The 13,493-nt window shown below is 56.7% G+C and overlaps 1 protein-coding gene and 1 non-coding gene across 3 annotated transcripts in view; one reads left to right on the top strand and one right to left on the bottom strand.

The window, feature by feature from the left end:
• LOC138489188 (sterol 26-hydroxylase, mitochondrial-like) overlaps nucleotides 1-13,493 on the bottom strand; it is a 359,720-nt gene that overhangs the window by 152,920 nt on the left and 193,307 nt on the right. The window lies entirely within an intron of this gene.
• Nucleotides 4,834-4,984, top strand: LOC138489962 (5.8S ribosomal RNA). Its single transcript, XR_011275048.1, has one exon. It is a non-coding gene; the product is annotated as a 5.8S ribosomal RNA (ribosomal RNA).

Here is a 13,493-nt window from a genome sequence, read left to right on the forward strand (position 1 = left end):
ATGGTGCACATGTGTGTTTCTGGAGGGAGAGATGGGGCACAGTGGGTCTGGAGGGTGGCATGGGTCATCTAGGTGTGGGTTGGGAAATTGGACGGGGCATCCTGGTGTGGCTCTGGAGGGAGGTGGTGGGGGCACATTGGTGTGGATCTGGGCGGAGGGATGGTGCACATGGGTGTGTTTCTGGAGGGAGAGATGGGGCACAGTGGGTCTGGTGGGTGGCATGGTTCATTTAGGTGTGGGTTGGGAAGTGGGACGGGGCATCTTGGTGTGGCTCTGGAGGGAGGCGGTGGGGGCACATTGGTGTGGATCTGGGCGAGGGATGGTGCACATGGGTGTGTTTCTGGAGGGAGAGATGGGGCACAGTGGGTCTGGTGGGTGGCATGGTTCATTTAGGTGTGGGTTGGGAAGTGGGACGGGCATCTTGGTGTGGCTCTGGAGGGAGGTGGTGGGGGCACATTAGTGTGGATCTGGGCAGAGGGATGGTGCACATGGGTGCGTTTATGGAGGGAGAGATGGGGCACAGTGGGTCTGGAGGGTGGCATGGGCCATCTAGGTGTGGGTTGGGAAGTGGGACAGGGATCTTGGTGTGGCTCTGGAGGGAGGTGGTGGGGGCACATTGGTGTGGCTCTGGAGGGAGGTGGTGGGGGCACATGGGTGTGTTTCTGGAGTGAGAGATGGGCACAGTGTGTCTGGAGGGTGGCATGGGTCATCTAGGTGTGGGTTGGGAAGTGGGACGGGGCATCTTGGTGTGGCTCTGGAGGGAGGCGGTGGGGCCACATTGGTGTGGATCTGGGCGGAGGGATGGGATGTGCACATGGGTGCGTTTCTGGAGGGAGAGATGGGGCACATTGGGTCTGGAGGGTAGCATGGGTCATCTAGGTGTGGGTTGGGAAGTTGGAAGGAGCATCTTGGTGTGGCTCTGGAGGGAGGTGGTGGGGGCACATTGGTGTGGATCTGGGCGGAGGGATGGTGCACATGGGTGTGTTTCTGGAGGGAGAGATGGGGCACAGTGGGACTGGGCCTAGAGGGTAGCATGGGTCATCTAGGTGTGGGTTGGGAAGTTGGACAGGGCATCTTGGTGTGGCTCTGGAGGGAGGTGGTGGGGGCACATTGGTGTGGCTCTGGAGGGAGGTGGTGGGGGCACATTGGTGTGGATCTGGGCGGAGGGATGGTGCACATGGGTGTGTTTCTGGAGGGAGCGATGGGGCACAGTGGGTCTGGAGGGTAACATGGATCATCTAGGTGTGGGTTGCGAAGTTGGACGGGGCATCTTGGTGTGGCTCTGGAGGGAAGTGGTGGGGGCACATTGGTGTGGCTCTGGAGGGAGGTGGTGGGGGCACATTGGCGTGGATCTGGGCGGAGGGATGGTGCACATGGGTGTGTTTCTGGAGGGAGAGATGGGGCACAGTGGGTCTGGAGGGTGGCATGGTTCATTTAGGTGTGGGTTGGGAAGTGGGACGGGGCATCTTGGTGTGGCTCTAGAGGGAGGTGGTGGGGGCACATTGGTGTGGATCTGGGCGGAGGGATGGGATGGTGCACATGGGTGCGTTTCTGGAGGGAGAGATGGGGCACATTGGGTCTGGAGGGTGGCATGGGTCATCTAGGTGTGGGTTGGGAAGTTGGAAGGGGCATCTTGGTGTGGCTCTGGAGGAGGTGGTGGGAGCAAATTAGTGTGGATCTGGGCGGAGGGATGGTGCACATGGGTGTGTTTCTGGACGGAGAGATGGGGCACAGTGGGTCTGGAGGGTGGCATGGTTCATTTAGGTGTGGGTTGGGAAGTGGGACGGGGCATCTTGGTGTGGCTCTGGAGGGAGGTGGTGGGGGCACATTGGTGTGGATCTGGGCAGAGGGATGGTGCACATGCGTGTTTCTGGAGGGAGAGATGGGGCACAGTGGGTCTGGAGGGTGGCATGGGTCATCTAGGTGTGGGTTGGGAAATTGGACGGGGCATCCTGGTGTGGATCTGGAGGGAGGTGGTGGGGGCACATTGGTGTGGCTCTGGAGGGAGGTGGTCATGGCACATTGGTGTGGATCTGGGTGGAGGGATGGTGCACATGGGTGTGTTCCTGGAGGCAGAGATGGTTCACAGTGGGTCTGGAGGGTGGCATGGTTCATTTAGGTGTGGGTTGGGAAGTGGGACGGGGCATCTTGATGTGGCTCTGGAGGGAGGTGGTGGGGGCACATTGGTGTGGATCTGGGCAGAGGGATGGGATGGTGCACATGGGTGCGTTTCTGGAGGGAGAGATGGGGCACATTGGGTCTGGAGGGTGGCATGGGTCATCTAGGTGTGGGTTGGGAAGTTGGAAGGGGCATCTTGGTTTGGCTCTGGAGGAGGTGGTGGGGGCAAATTGGTGTGGATCTGGGCGGAGGGATTGTGCACATGGGTGTGTTTCTGGAGGGAAAGATGGGGCACAGTGGGTCTGGAGGGTGGCATGGTTCATTTAGGTGTGGGTTGGGAAGTGGGGCGGGGCATCTTGGTGTGGCTCTGGAGGGAGGTGGTGGGGGCAGATTGGTGTGGATCTGGGCAGAGGGATGGTGCACATGCGTGTTTCTGGAGGGAGAGATGGGGCACAGTGGGTCTGGAGGGTGGCATGGGTCATCTAGGTGTGGGTTGGGAAATTGGACAGGGCATCCTGGTGTGGCTCTGGAGGGAGGTGGTGGGGGCACATTGGTGTGGCTCTGGAGGGAGGTGGTCGGGGCACATTGGTGTGGATCTGGGTGGAGGGATGGTGCACATGGGTGTGTTTCTGGAGGGAGAGATGGGGCACAGTGGGTCTGGAGGGTTGCATGGATCATCTAGGTGTGGGTTGGGAAGTGGGACGGGACATCTTTGTGTGGCTCTGGAGGGAGGTGGTGGGGGCACATTTGTGTGGGTTTGATGGGAGGGACGGGGACATTGGTCTGGGGAGGGATGGCTTCATATTGGTGTGGGTCTGGAAGGAGGGGATGGGCACATTGGTGTGAGTTGGGGTATGGGGGCATACTAGGATGGGTGGTTTTAGAGGGGGTTGGCTGGGGCTATCTGCATGTGATTCAGGATCGGCCCATGGGCATCTGATGCAAGGGGAAGGGGCATTTTGCTATGTGGAGGGAGGTGGGGCATTATGGTATCGGTCTAGAGGGAGGGATGGGGCATCTTGGTGTGGTTCTGAGAGGGAGGGATGGGACATATCGGTGTGGGTCTGAGAGGAAGGGATGGTGCACATGGGTGTGGGTCTGGAGGGAGGGATGGGGACATTGCTGTGGGTATGAAGGGAGGCATAGGACACATTGGTGTGCATCTGGAGGGAGGGATGGGGCACATTGGTCGGAGGACTGGTAGGGGCATCTTTCTGTGTGGAGGGAGCATGGGCCATCATGGTATGGGTCTTGAGGAAGGGATTGGGCATCTTGGAGTCTGGATCGGAGGGGGCATTGTTGATCTGGAATGGAGGGACAGGGCATATGATGGGGGCATGTCAGGGAATGGTGGAGCATGTGGGTCAGGGCTGGAGCACTCTGGTGGGAAGGAAGTGGGCATCTGGGTGTGAATGGAGGGATGGGGTATGTTTGTCTGGAGAGAAGGATGTTGGTTTATTGGAGTGGTGGGAGTATGTGTGTCGAAGGGATGGGGTAATCGGTTGTGGGTATAGAGAGAGAGCGAATGGCGCCATCCGAGTTGAGTCTGGAGGTAGAGGTGAAGCATATGGGTCTTGATCTGAGGGGTGGAGCATCTTGGTGTGTATGGAGGGATGGATGTTAGTGTCTTTGTGTGGGTTCGGATGGAGGGATGGTGGCATGTAGGTCAGGAGGGAGGTGGCATTGAACGTGTGTTTGGAAGGAGAAATGGGGCATTTGAGTGTGAATGGTATCTGCTTGTGGGTGGGGGCATGAAGGATCATTAACAGCGGAGCAGCGGGAGGCAGATCCGTGGGCCCGACCTTGGTTGCATCCCAGACGTGCAAACCACAGCCCGGGGCACCTCTCGCAGAGCGGTCTGGTGCGCGTGGTCAACCAGGCGTCAGGGAGCAGGCATTCCCTTCCACCGGAGAGGGGTCAGCGACCCAGCAGATGGCTGGGGATGCCTGGCAGGGTTGGGTTAACCTGCCGGGGATGTCCCCAACCACGCACCAGAAATGGAGCCCTGCGCAGCCCCCTCTCCTCACTGAGCCTGCCTCTACGCTGGCCGGGGGCACGCACTCCTCTCTCTGACCTGCCAGCGGGTGGGCATTGGTGGGCACACCCCGGTCAGCAGGGAAGCCCCGAGTGGGGGCAGCCGGGAGCCGAGGGAAACCTGACTGCTCTCAAGGGGCACCTCCCAAGGCAGACAGGGGCCCGGCACGCCAGGCATGAGCCCTGAGCCATGGTGCAGCTGGCTTAGTTGACGGTGGGTGCCAAGGGTCCAGCCGCCCACATCTGTGGGTGAGCGAGGGCCAGGCCTGCTGGCACAGTGGGTGACCTTCCCTCTTGCCCAGTTACCTGGAGCTGGGCCCTATGCGACCGGGCTGGGGTTTGAAGACTCCAGCGGTCCCACCCGACCCCCTGTCTGTGCTGTCTCCCAGCCCCCCACCCCAAAAGGGAAGTGGAAGGGGTCGGGGAAGGATGAGTGGATCGGGCCGGGTGGGCAGGTGGCGGAACGGCCTACCTCCATCCCGCTGGGAAGCGCTGTGCTGCTGCAGGTGGCGGTCAGGCTTCCCAGGCTGAGCACTTGGATTTTTTTTTTTTAAACCACAATGGTTTCGGCCGAGCTAGACAGGGCGCTGGGCTGTCCTGGCAGAGGCGGCGCTACCTCCCCCAACCTTTCCTGCACCGGCAGGGTCAGGCCGACATCTGGAACAAAAAAAATGTGCCTCTGACTCTTGGCAGTGGATCACTCGACTCGTTCATCGATGAAGAACGCAGCTAGCTGCAAGAATTAGTGTGAATTGCAGGACACATTGCTCAACACGTTGAATGCACCATGTGGCCCTGGGTTTTTCCCGGGGCTACGCCTGTCGGAGAGTCGCTTGTACATCAATCGCCCCGGGGTTCCCTCCCACGGGCGTGGCTGGGGCTGTCGCAGGGACCCCATTCCATTCATCCCCCTAAGGTCAGACCCCGATCAGCACCGTCGCTGGATCCTTGGATCTGGCGCGCAAGCTCATTGCCGACACGTCCTAGCCTCCCCAGTTTCCCCGCCTCATGCTGGTTTCAGGAGGGCCAGGTGGCCGACGCGCCCCGTATGTGGTGGGGCGGCAGCAGCAGGCTTTAAAAAAGCCTGGCGCACCTTCACCCTACCCCGTGGCATCTGGCCGCACGGCCGTCTTTGGTGTCCCACGGCTGCCGGTGTAGGATGACCATGGAGCGCAGACCTCTTGACCATGTGGGCTTCAGTCGTAGATTGGGACAGAGCACACTCGCCTGAGCCAGAGGCACAGGGCTGGGGCAACCCCCCGTACGGGCCCGAGGCCAGCTGCCCTGAGCTTTGTGCTCCCTGACCACGGCCTCAGATCAGACGTGGTGACCTGCTGAATTTAAGCATATTACTAAGCAGAGGAAAAGAAACTAACCAGGATTCCCTCAGTAACGGCCAGTGAAAAGGGAAGAGCCCAGCACTGAATCCCCATTCATCGGCAGGCGTGGGAAATGTGGCGTATAAAAGACCCGACTCCCCGGCATCGCTCAGGGGGCTCAAGTCCTTCTGATCGAGTCTCACCACGCGGATGGCGTTAAGCCGATAGCGGCCTCTTGCACACCGGGATCAGGTCTTCTTGGAGTCAGGTTGCTTGGGAATGCAGCCAAAAGCGTGAGGTAAACTCTGTCTAAGGCTAAATACGGGCGCGAGACTGGTGGCCAACAAGTACCGTAAGGGAAAGATGAAAAGAAGTTTGAAGAGAGTTCAAGAGGGCGTGAGACGGTTGAGCGGTAAACTGGTGAATCCTGTGGGCGGACTGCACAGACCCCAACACGACAGGCAGGTTGGTCACCTGGAACGGTGGAGGCCCTTGCGGGTCTGCGGCCCGGGCACATCCAGCCCCAGCAGGGCGCATTTCCTCTGTAGCGGTGCACCACGACCGGCTGGGAAGGCCCCAGGGGGCAGGTGGCTCTCTGCTCCAGCAGAAGGTGTTACAGCCCCCTGACAGTTTTGCTGTGTCCACAGGGCTGAGGGAGATAGACCGCCATCGCGCCCTTATCCGGCAACCGTCCTGGCCACTCTTGGGGGTCGCTAGAGTGGCGACGGGAGACGGGCTCCCGAGGTGACTGTGATGGACTGCCCTCAATACGCCCCGACCACGTCGTGCTGCCGGGCGGGGAGGCCCACAAAAGGTGCCAGGGGTCTGAGGTGATGTCGGTTAACCACCCGACCTGTCTGGAAACACTGACCAAGGAGTATAACACGTGCCCTAGTCAGAGGGCCGAATGAAACCCTGTGATGTAATGATGTTGAGGGCCGGTGCTCGCCGATTGCAGTGGCATCCTGTCGTGGTGGGCCCTGCACCAACCCGTCTCGCCCGCTCTGTCAGAGAGATGATGCATGAGCGTGTGTGATAGGACCTGAAAGATGGTGAACTCGGCCTGGTGGAGGTCTGTAGCGGTCCTGATGTGTAAATTGGTCATCCGACCTGGGTATAGGGGCAAAAGACTAATCGAACGATATAGTAGCTGGTTCTCTCCGAAGTTTCCCTCAGGATAGCTGGCGCACGGAAACCCCAGTTTTATCTAGCAAAGCGAATGATTAGAGGTCTTGGGGCCAAAATTATCTCAACCTACTCTCAAACTTTTAATGGGTATGAAGCCCTTGCTCGCTGGCGTCGAGCCGGCTATTGTATGAAAGTGCTCAGTGGGCAACTTTTGGTAAGCATAACTGGCGCCCGGGTTAAGGCGCGGGGGTGGTACCTAAAGCCTGTGCCCCTGGATGGTGGGGTCGGGGCAGGCCCGGCCGGCCACTGGGCCAACTGGCCTGGTAGTAGGCCCAGATGGCCCAACTTGTGGCTGGCGGGCCAGATGGGCCGAGTTGCGGCTGACTCCTTCATTTGTCTCCGGTCGGGTTCAGTAGGCTTAATAGTTGGCGGGGAAGTGTCTCCCCGGCCCGAGGGCGCAGTGGTGGTGCCTTAAGCCCAGGACGGGGAAGAGAGGCAGCAGCTTAAGCACCCACCCCAGAGCACGGGGGGTGGTACCTTAAGCCTGTGCCCCTGGATGGTGGGGGCAGGCACGGCCGCCGGGCCATCTGGCCCGGGGAGTAGACCCAGATGGCCCGAGTTGTGGTTGCCACGGCTGACTCCTGCATTTGTCTATGGTTGGCATGGAAGTGCCACCCTGCGGCCTCCAGGGCGGCCATGACGCAATTACCGGCTTTAGTTCAATCGCGTTCGTGGGTTGCACCCGGTCCTCGGCCAAGTATCAACCATGTGTGATCAGGTCCAAGACGAGCTGAGTGTGTCAAGGGGTGCCCTGAGCGGGTCCCTTTCCTCCGCGTGGGGGTAAATGCGCTCGCAGTGGCCGGCCCTGAGTTCCACAGTGTTTGTGGGTTAGTCCTGGAGTGAAAGGCTCTCGTGTGGTTGGAGAAGCATTAGCCAATAATGTTTTCATTAATCTACTGTCGTTTTTGGTTGTTGGTCTTCAGGTCTGCCACTCTGTCAAATTCCCTAGGAGTGCTGTTAACCTTCGGAGGGAAGTGTCCATGTCTGTTAGCACGACTAGGAGGTTGTCGGCAAAGGCCATTGCCTTATGGTCTTCCCCACCGAATGTAATCCCTTTTATTCCCCTCTCCTGTCTAATTCTAGCTAGGAAGGGTTCGAGAAGGTTTGCGTACAGGAATGGTGACATGGGCAGCCCTGCTTAGTACCCCTAGTGATCCTTATCGCCTGGGAAACATGCCCATTGATAGCTACCCTGATAATTGTTGCTCCATAGTTGACTTTAACCAGGTGAAGAAGGCCCGGGCCAAACCCCATAACCACCATGGAAGCAAACAAGAATGACTGTTTGACTCAGTCGAATGCCTTCTCTGCGTCTAGTGCTAACACCCCCTGCCCTCCGGACTGCCCTGTTTGACTTCTCTTTCAGGTGGGATATTCGCCTAATGTTGTCAAACGTTTGTCTCCCCTTGACAAAGCCTGCTTGATCCGGGTGGATCAGGTCGTCGATTACTTTATCCATTCTAGATGTTAGAATTTTTTGTAAAGATTTTGGCATCGAGGTTTATTAGGGCAGTAGGGCGGTAGGAGCTACAGAGGGTTTGTTTCTTGTCTGGCTTAGGGAAGAGGATTACCCTAGCCTCCTCCATGGACTGGGAGATGCGGCCCGTATCGGAGAAGGAGTTGAACAGGGATGTCATTAACGAGACTAATGTGGTATGGAATGCTTTATAGAATGTGGCGGGGTACCTGTCCGGGCCTGGGGCTTTATTTGGTTGTAGCGATTGGATCCCTGCACGCACCTCGCCTTACGTAATCGTCCCTTCTAAAGCATCAAGCTGGCTCTGTTCTAATCTTTTTAGCCAGCAAGATATTAAGAAGGCCTTTTGGAGGTCACTCTCCGGTGCCTCCGTAGAGTAGAGGCTCGTATAGAACTCTGTGAACGCCTGCAAGATCTCTTCTGTACGTGTGGTTTCCTGTCCCTCCACCATCTGAATGTGGCGTGTTGTACCTGCTGCCTCCTTCTGCTTAACCTACCTGGCTAAGAGCCGGCCTGTCTTGTTTGCCTGGAGGTAATACTTCTGCCACAAGAATAGGTGCGATTTTACTGCTTGTTTAGCTAGAAGGATATTGATTTGCCCTTTGATATGCCTATACTCCCTCCTGATCATTACCCCACTATCTGTCTCCGTTAGCCCCCTGTTCTAGGTCCACCTGGAGGGCCTTCTCCCGTTTGGCTCGAGATGCCTGCTTTGCTATGAGCATCCCCCGCATGGTTGCCTTAAAGGCATCCCATACTACATGTTCCTGCACCTCCGGGGTCTTATTTTCCCCAAAGTAGTTGCGGATGGACTTGTGTATCTCGTCGCAAATTACTGCATCAGCAGATGTCAGGGGAACCGCCACTTCCAGAGGCCCCCCCCCTCCCATTGGATTTCTAGCTGCAGGGGAGTGTGGTCGGGCAGGGCTATGGTTTCCCTTTCTATGATCCGTACTTGGCAAATCATTGTCTCCGAAACCAAAATGTAATCAATTCTTGAGAATGTTCGGTGCACATGCGAGTAGTAAGTATACCCCTTGGAGTCCCCTTTTAGTTCATGCCATGTATCTGCTAATGCCATTCTGTTATGCTAGCCTGTAGTTTACTAGATGGGCCTTTAGATGTGGGTGTCCTGTCCGCGCTTCTGTCCGTGGATGGGCGCCACGCCAAGTTAGAATCCTGTCAGTATTAGCTGGCTTGTTGTTAACTGGTCTAGCTTCTGCAAAACCCCCTGCAAGTATTCGTCCTGCCCCGAGTTGGGGGCGTACACTGTGGCGATTGTGAGAGGCCACCCCCCATTGTAGCTGGACGAAGAGGAATCTACCTTCCTTGTCGGCTTTTGTGCCTATTATTTCGACGTCGGGTAGGTGTCTAAACGCTATGAGGACCCCTCAAGCTTTGCTCTTGTCGTTGGCCTGCAGAAACTGCGGGTACCCTCTCAACTTCATTCTGTGTCTGTCTTGCTTACGGATATGGGTCTCCTGGAGCGTCACAATGTTGGGCTTGGTATCCTGGAGGAGGTTCTCCAGTTTCCGTCTCTTAAGTCGGTGTGTTTAGTTCTCTAACATTGAGTTTTAGTATTTGGATCCCTACCCATACCCAGTTTTGTCCTGAGAGTAACCATGTCGAAACGTCCCCCTCAATTTAAGCCCCCCACCCTCCCTATCGCCCCTTTCCGGCTGGACTCTGCTCTACTTCCCCAGGCCGTAACATCGCACCCTCCGGCTGGACTCGGCTCAACTTCCCCAGGCCGTAACGTCGTCCTAGGTTGCTGGATCTAGTTCCCATCCCAGAGAATAACTGTGCGGGGAGAGCCATTCCTCTGCTCTCCCCGGTTTCCAAGATCCTTCACCCCCCCCCCCCTTGTCCCAGAGCTGACCCTTGGGCTGACATTCCCTGTGTAACCCCACTGGGTCTTAACCCTTGTCTCGTGATCCCCCACCGCTGCTGTTAAGTGGACAGCCTATTCAGCCTGGCGCTTCGGTTGCTGCCCCCCGCAATTGTTTGTGTCTTGTCTTTGACCTCTCTACTCTTCTCCACTCCCATGGCTTCTCTTGGTGGCCTTCATGTTCTGGCCTCCTATTATGTCCTCCCCCTGCATCCCCTTCTTCTTCAATATTCAGGATCTTGGGTCCCTCATCCAACGTAGTGATGTGGTGTTGGCTCCCTTCCCACTTGAAGACCATTCCAAAGGGGAATGTCCACCTGGATCTTATCTGGGCTTTGGTCACCGGGCCCATTTTAGTATGGATTTGGCCAGGTCCTGGAAAAGTTTCATGACTGCGCTGGTCACTTATCAGGGTTGCTTTCCTCGCTGCTTGGAGGATACATTTGTTTTGGTCGTATCGCTGTAAAGCCATCGCCACTTCTCTTGGCCTGGCCCCGGGTTCTTCTCGCTGCGGACCTTCTAACTATGAGAATTTCTCCCCCAGCCATGTCCAGCAAATCTAATTTCTCCCCCAGCCATGTCCAGCAAATCTTTGTACACGTGCTGCATTGTTGCCCTGAAGTCGGCATCGCTCACACTTTCTGGCAGCCCCTTCACCCTGATGTCGGAACTTCCTGAGCGATTCTCCAAGTCCTTGACTTGGAGCTCCAGGTTGTGTCGCTACCGCATGCTGCTTCGCTAATACATCTATCTTCCGGGTGTTTTCAGTGAGTTCTTGAATGGCGTTTTCATTTGTTTCAATTCAACTGTCGCCTTTGATTTCCTGCAGGGATTGTGCAAGTTCTGTGCATATTAGGCTTAATTTTGTCTGAAGGGTAGCAGTCATTTGGTCACTGAATGCCTTAAAGCACTGTTGCAGCACCTTGCTCGTGACCTCTTGCCCCTGTGGCAGCGTCGGGGGGTTCCTCGGACTGCTGTCTCTCTGTCACCGCTGGATCCTCTTCCTCCGGGGCTTCCCCCTCATTTCTCCATAGCTTTTGGAGGGTCCCTTTCTGTTTTCTTGAGATATTGGCCCTTGAGGGGCCTTTTTTGGCCTCATTGGCCTTGTTGCGCAACATTGCCTGGTGATGGCGAGTGCCTGCCTGCACCTTACTGTAGGGGGCTTCTCCCCAGGTCTCTGAGATTCCTCTTGACCCCGGGGTATTGGCCAGTTGTTCTGTATGAAGGGGATGCTTCTCTCTCCCTCCTGTGCGCAGCGGGGATCTAGCTCCCCTTTAGAGCCTGGGTTAGTTGCCCTCTGGGGGCCATGGGGCTAGTACGCTCAAAGGTGAAAGTGGTCATGGTCGCAGTGTCACACTGGCCTGGAGCCCAGGAGCTTCTTGAATTTCTTCCTGGGGTGCCCCCGTGCTCCCAGCGCTCCTGAGCCTCTAAGTATGCTCTTGCACCAGTGGAGGTTCCTTCTCGATTAATCTTGCATGGCAGGGTTAGTTTTCATAAGGGTGGGTGGTGGAGCGAAGCAGCACTCTCCTGCGGAGTCAAATGCTGGGGGTTGGGAGCACGCACCTCCCCCACCCCTCGCCCCCGGGTTCCTTCCCTGGCCGTTAGCGGGGGGATGCTGCAGGAGACTTAGTGCTGTCACCCTTCTATTACTGCAGTTTGCCTCTGATGTTGCTGAATGTTATGGGCTTGGGCCTTTGCCTGGGTCCGGGTATGCTGCGGGTCTCCTGCCGTAGGGGGGGTCCCCTTTCAAGTGTAGGTTATGGTGCGCTGGGGCAGATGCTTTCATAAACCTCCATGTCCGTTGTTTGGGTGGCGAGCGTCTTGCGTGTGCCTGCTTCATGGCTGTCAACTCCCTTAATTATGCCTACTTACCTGCGCCAGCTGGGGCGCATCACAGCTCATGGGGCCCCAGCGCCGCGTGGTTCGTGGAGGCCCTGCGCTGCGTGGAGCCGGGCCGGCAGTATGGGGCAGAGGCAGGGTTTCAGGGGAATACTAGCCGCTCCCTCTCATTTGTAGCTGGGTGTCCGGGCTGCGCCAGCTCTGCTGTATTGCTGCCCTGCAGTGCTTGCGCCAGTGTGTCCCGGCAGGCGTGCTGGTCCAGCAGCCTTGTCTCCCCCAGGTCGGCCGCTGAGGATCCGTGGTTGTCCGCTCACACTCCCCAGTCTCGCCTATGTTGCCTTGGCTGAATGGGCACCCTGCGTCTTCTGCACCACCCACGTGGGTTCTCTGATCTCATCCGGCTCGACTCCCCACACAGGCATCGCTGCTGGCGGTCTCCGGTCCACTCACTCTGCCCCCAAACGCTTGAGTTGGAGTTTTCTTGGGGACCGCTCGCTTCACGGGTCGTCCCCTTTGCTTTTGCTTCTTTTTCAGGTGGCCAGGGAGGAGCGCTCTCCTCACGGTGTGGTGGTCACGGGGGCCATTTTGGAATCTTATTATGAAGCTTTTTGAAGCCTTGGTCTGCCCTTTCTTGAGTAATCTTCTTCCACACTTCTCAATCCATTTTTCGTCCAGGATGTGGCACAGAGGGGGTGCTGGTCTCCAACATTGACGATGTGGCTTGGCTGCACGACTCGGGCAGCGTCGGTGCTCATTACTTGACTTATCTGCCGCCTTTGATACCGTTGACCATGCCCCCTTGCTCGTCTGGGCCGGCCTTTCTGGTGCCGTTCTTTCCTGGTTTTCTTTGTTTCTATCTAGCCGAACAGTCAATTTCCATCCCCCCTTTTCACTCTGTACCGTCTGCCTTGCGATGTGGAGTTCCTCAGGTTTGCTCCATCTTCCAGGTTTGTTTAACATGTACATGTAACCTCTTACCAAGCTTATCTGCTCTCACGGCTTCCACTGTTATTCTTAACAGATGACACAGATCCTGGTCCGTTTAGATCTCTCGTCGAGACAGCGACCAGATTTAGGTCCTGTCTCGAAGCTGTGGGTGTATGGATGTGTAATAGCTGGTTCAGGGGGGAAAAAATGAGGTGTTGGTGGTGGGCCCTCCTTCCTCTACTGCCTTTTGGACCCCCTCGTTTGGCCATCTTTAGGGGTAAATATGTTATCTGAGATTCCGCAGACAGAAAAGCTAAGTCCAGTATGTCAAAGAGGCCATCTTCAAATGAAAACCCCATAGTAAGGTTCTTTGTTTACTCCTTTCTCAGTTACGTGCCCCTGTGGTGTCCTTACTTGTTATGTCCTCTATGGACCACTGCAACACCCCATTTCTGGCACAAACTGGCTACTTCCTATGGCACCTTCAGGTCCTGTAGAACTCTGCAGCCAGAGTAGCCACCTAGTTGTGCTCGCATTACTCCATGTGTGCACCATGTTCATTGGCTACCCATGACCAAGCCCATTCAGGTCAAGAGCTAACGTCTAGTTCATCATGCCTTTTATGGAACTGGGGCAGAATATCAACAGGCCAAATTCTGTTTGTACATTCCTGCTCGGCCACTCCACTTGGTAAATGCCCGAT

This window comes from Ambystoma mexicanum, chromosome 9 (assembly GCF_040938575.1).
Source record: "Ambystoma mexicanum isolate Mex_15411 chromosome 9, UKY_AmexF1_1, whole genome shotgun sequence".
Lineage (NCBI taxonomy): Eukaryota > Metazoa > Chordata > Amphibia > Caudata > Ambystomatidae > Ambystoma > Ambystoma mexicanum.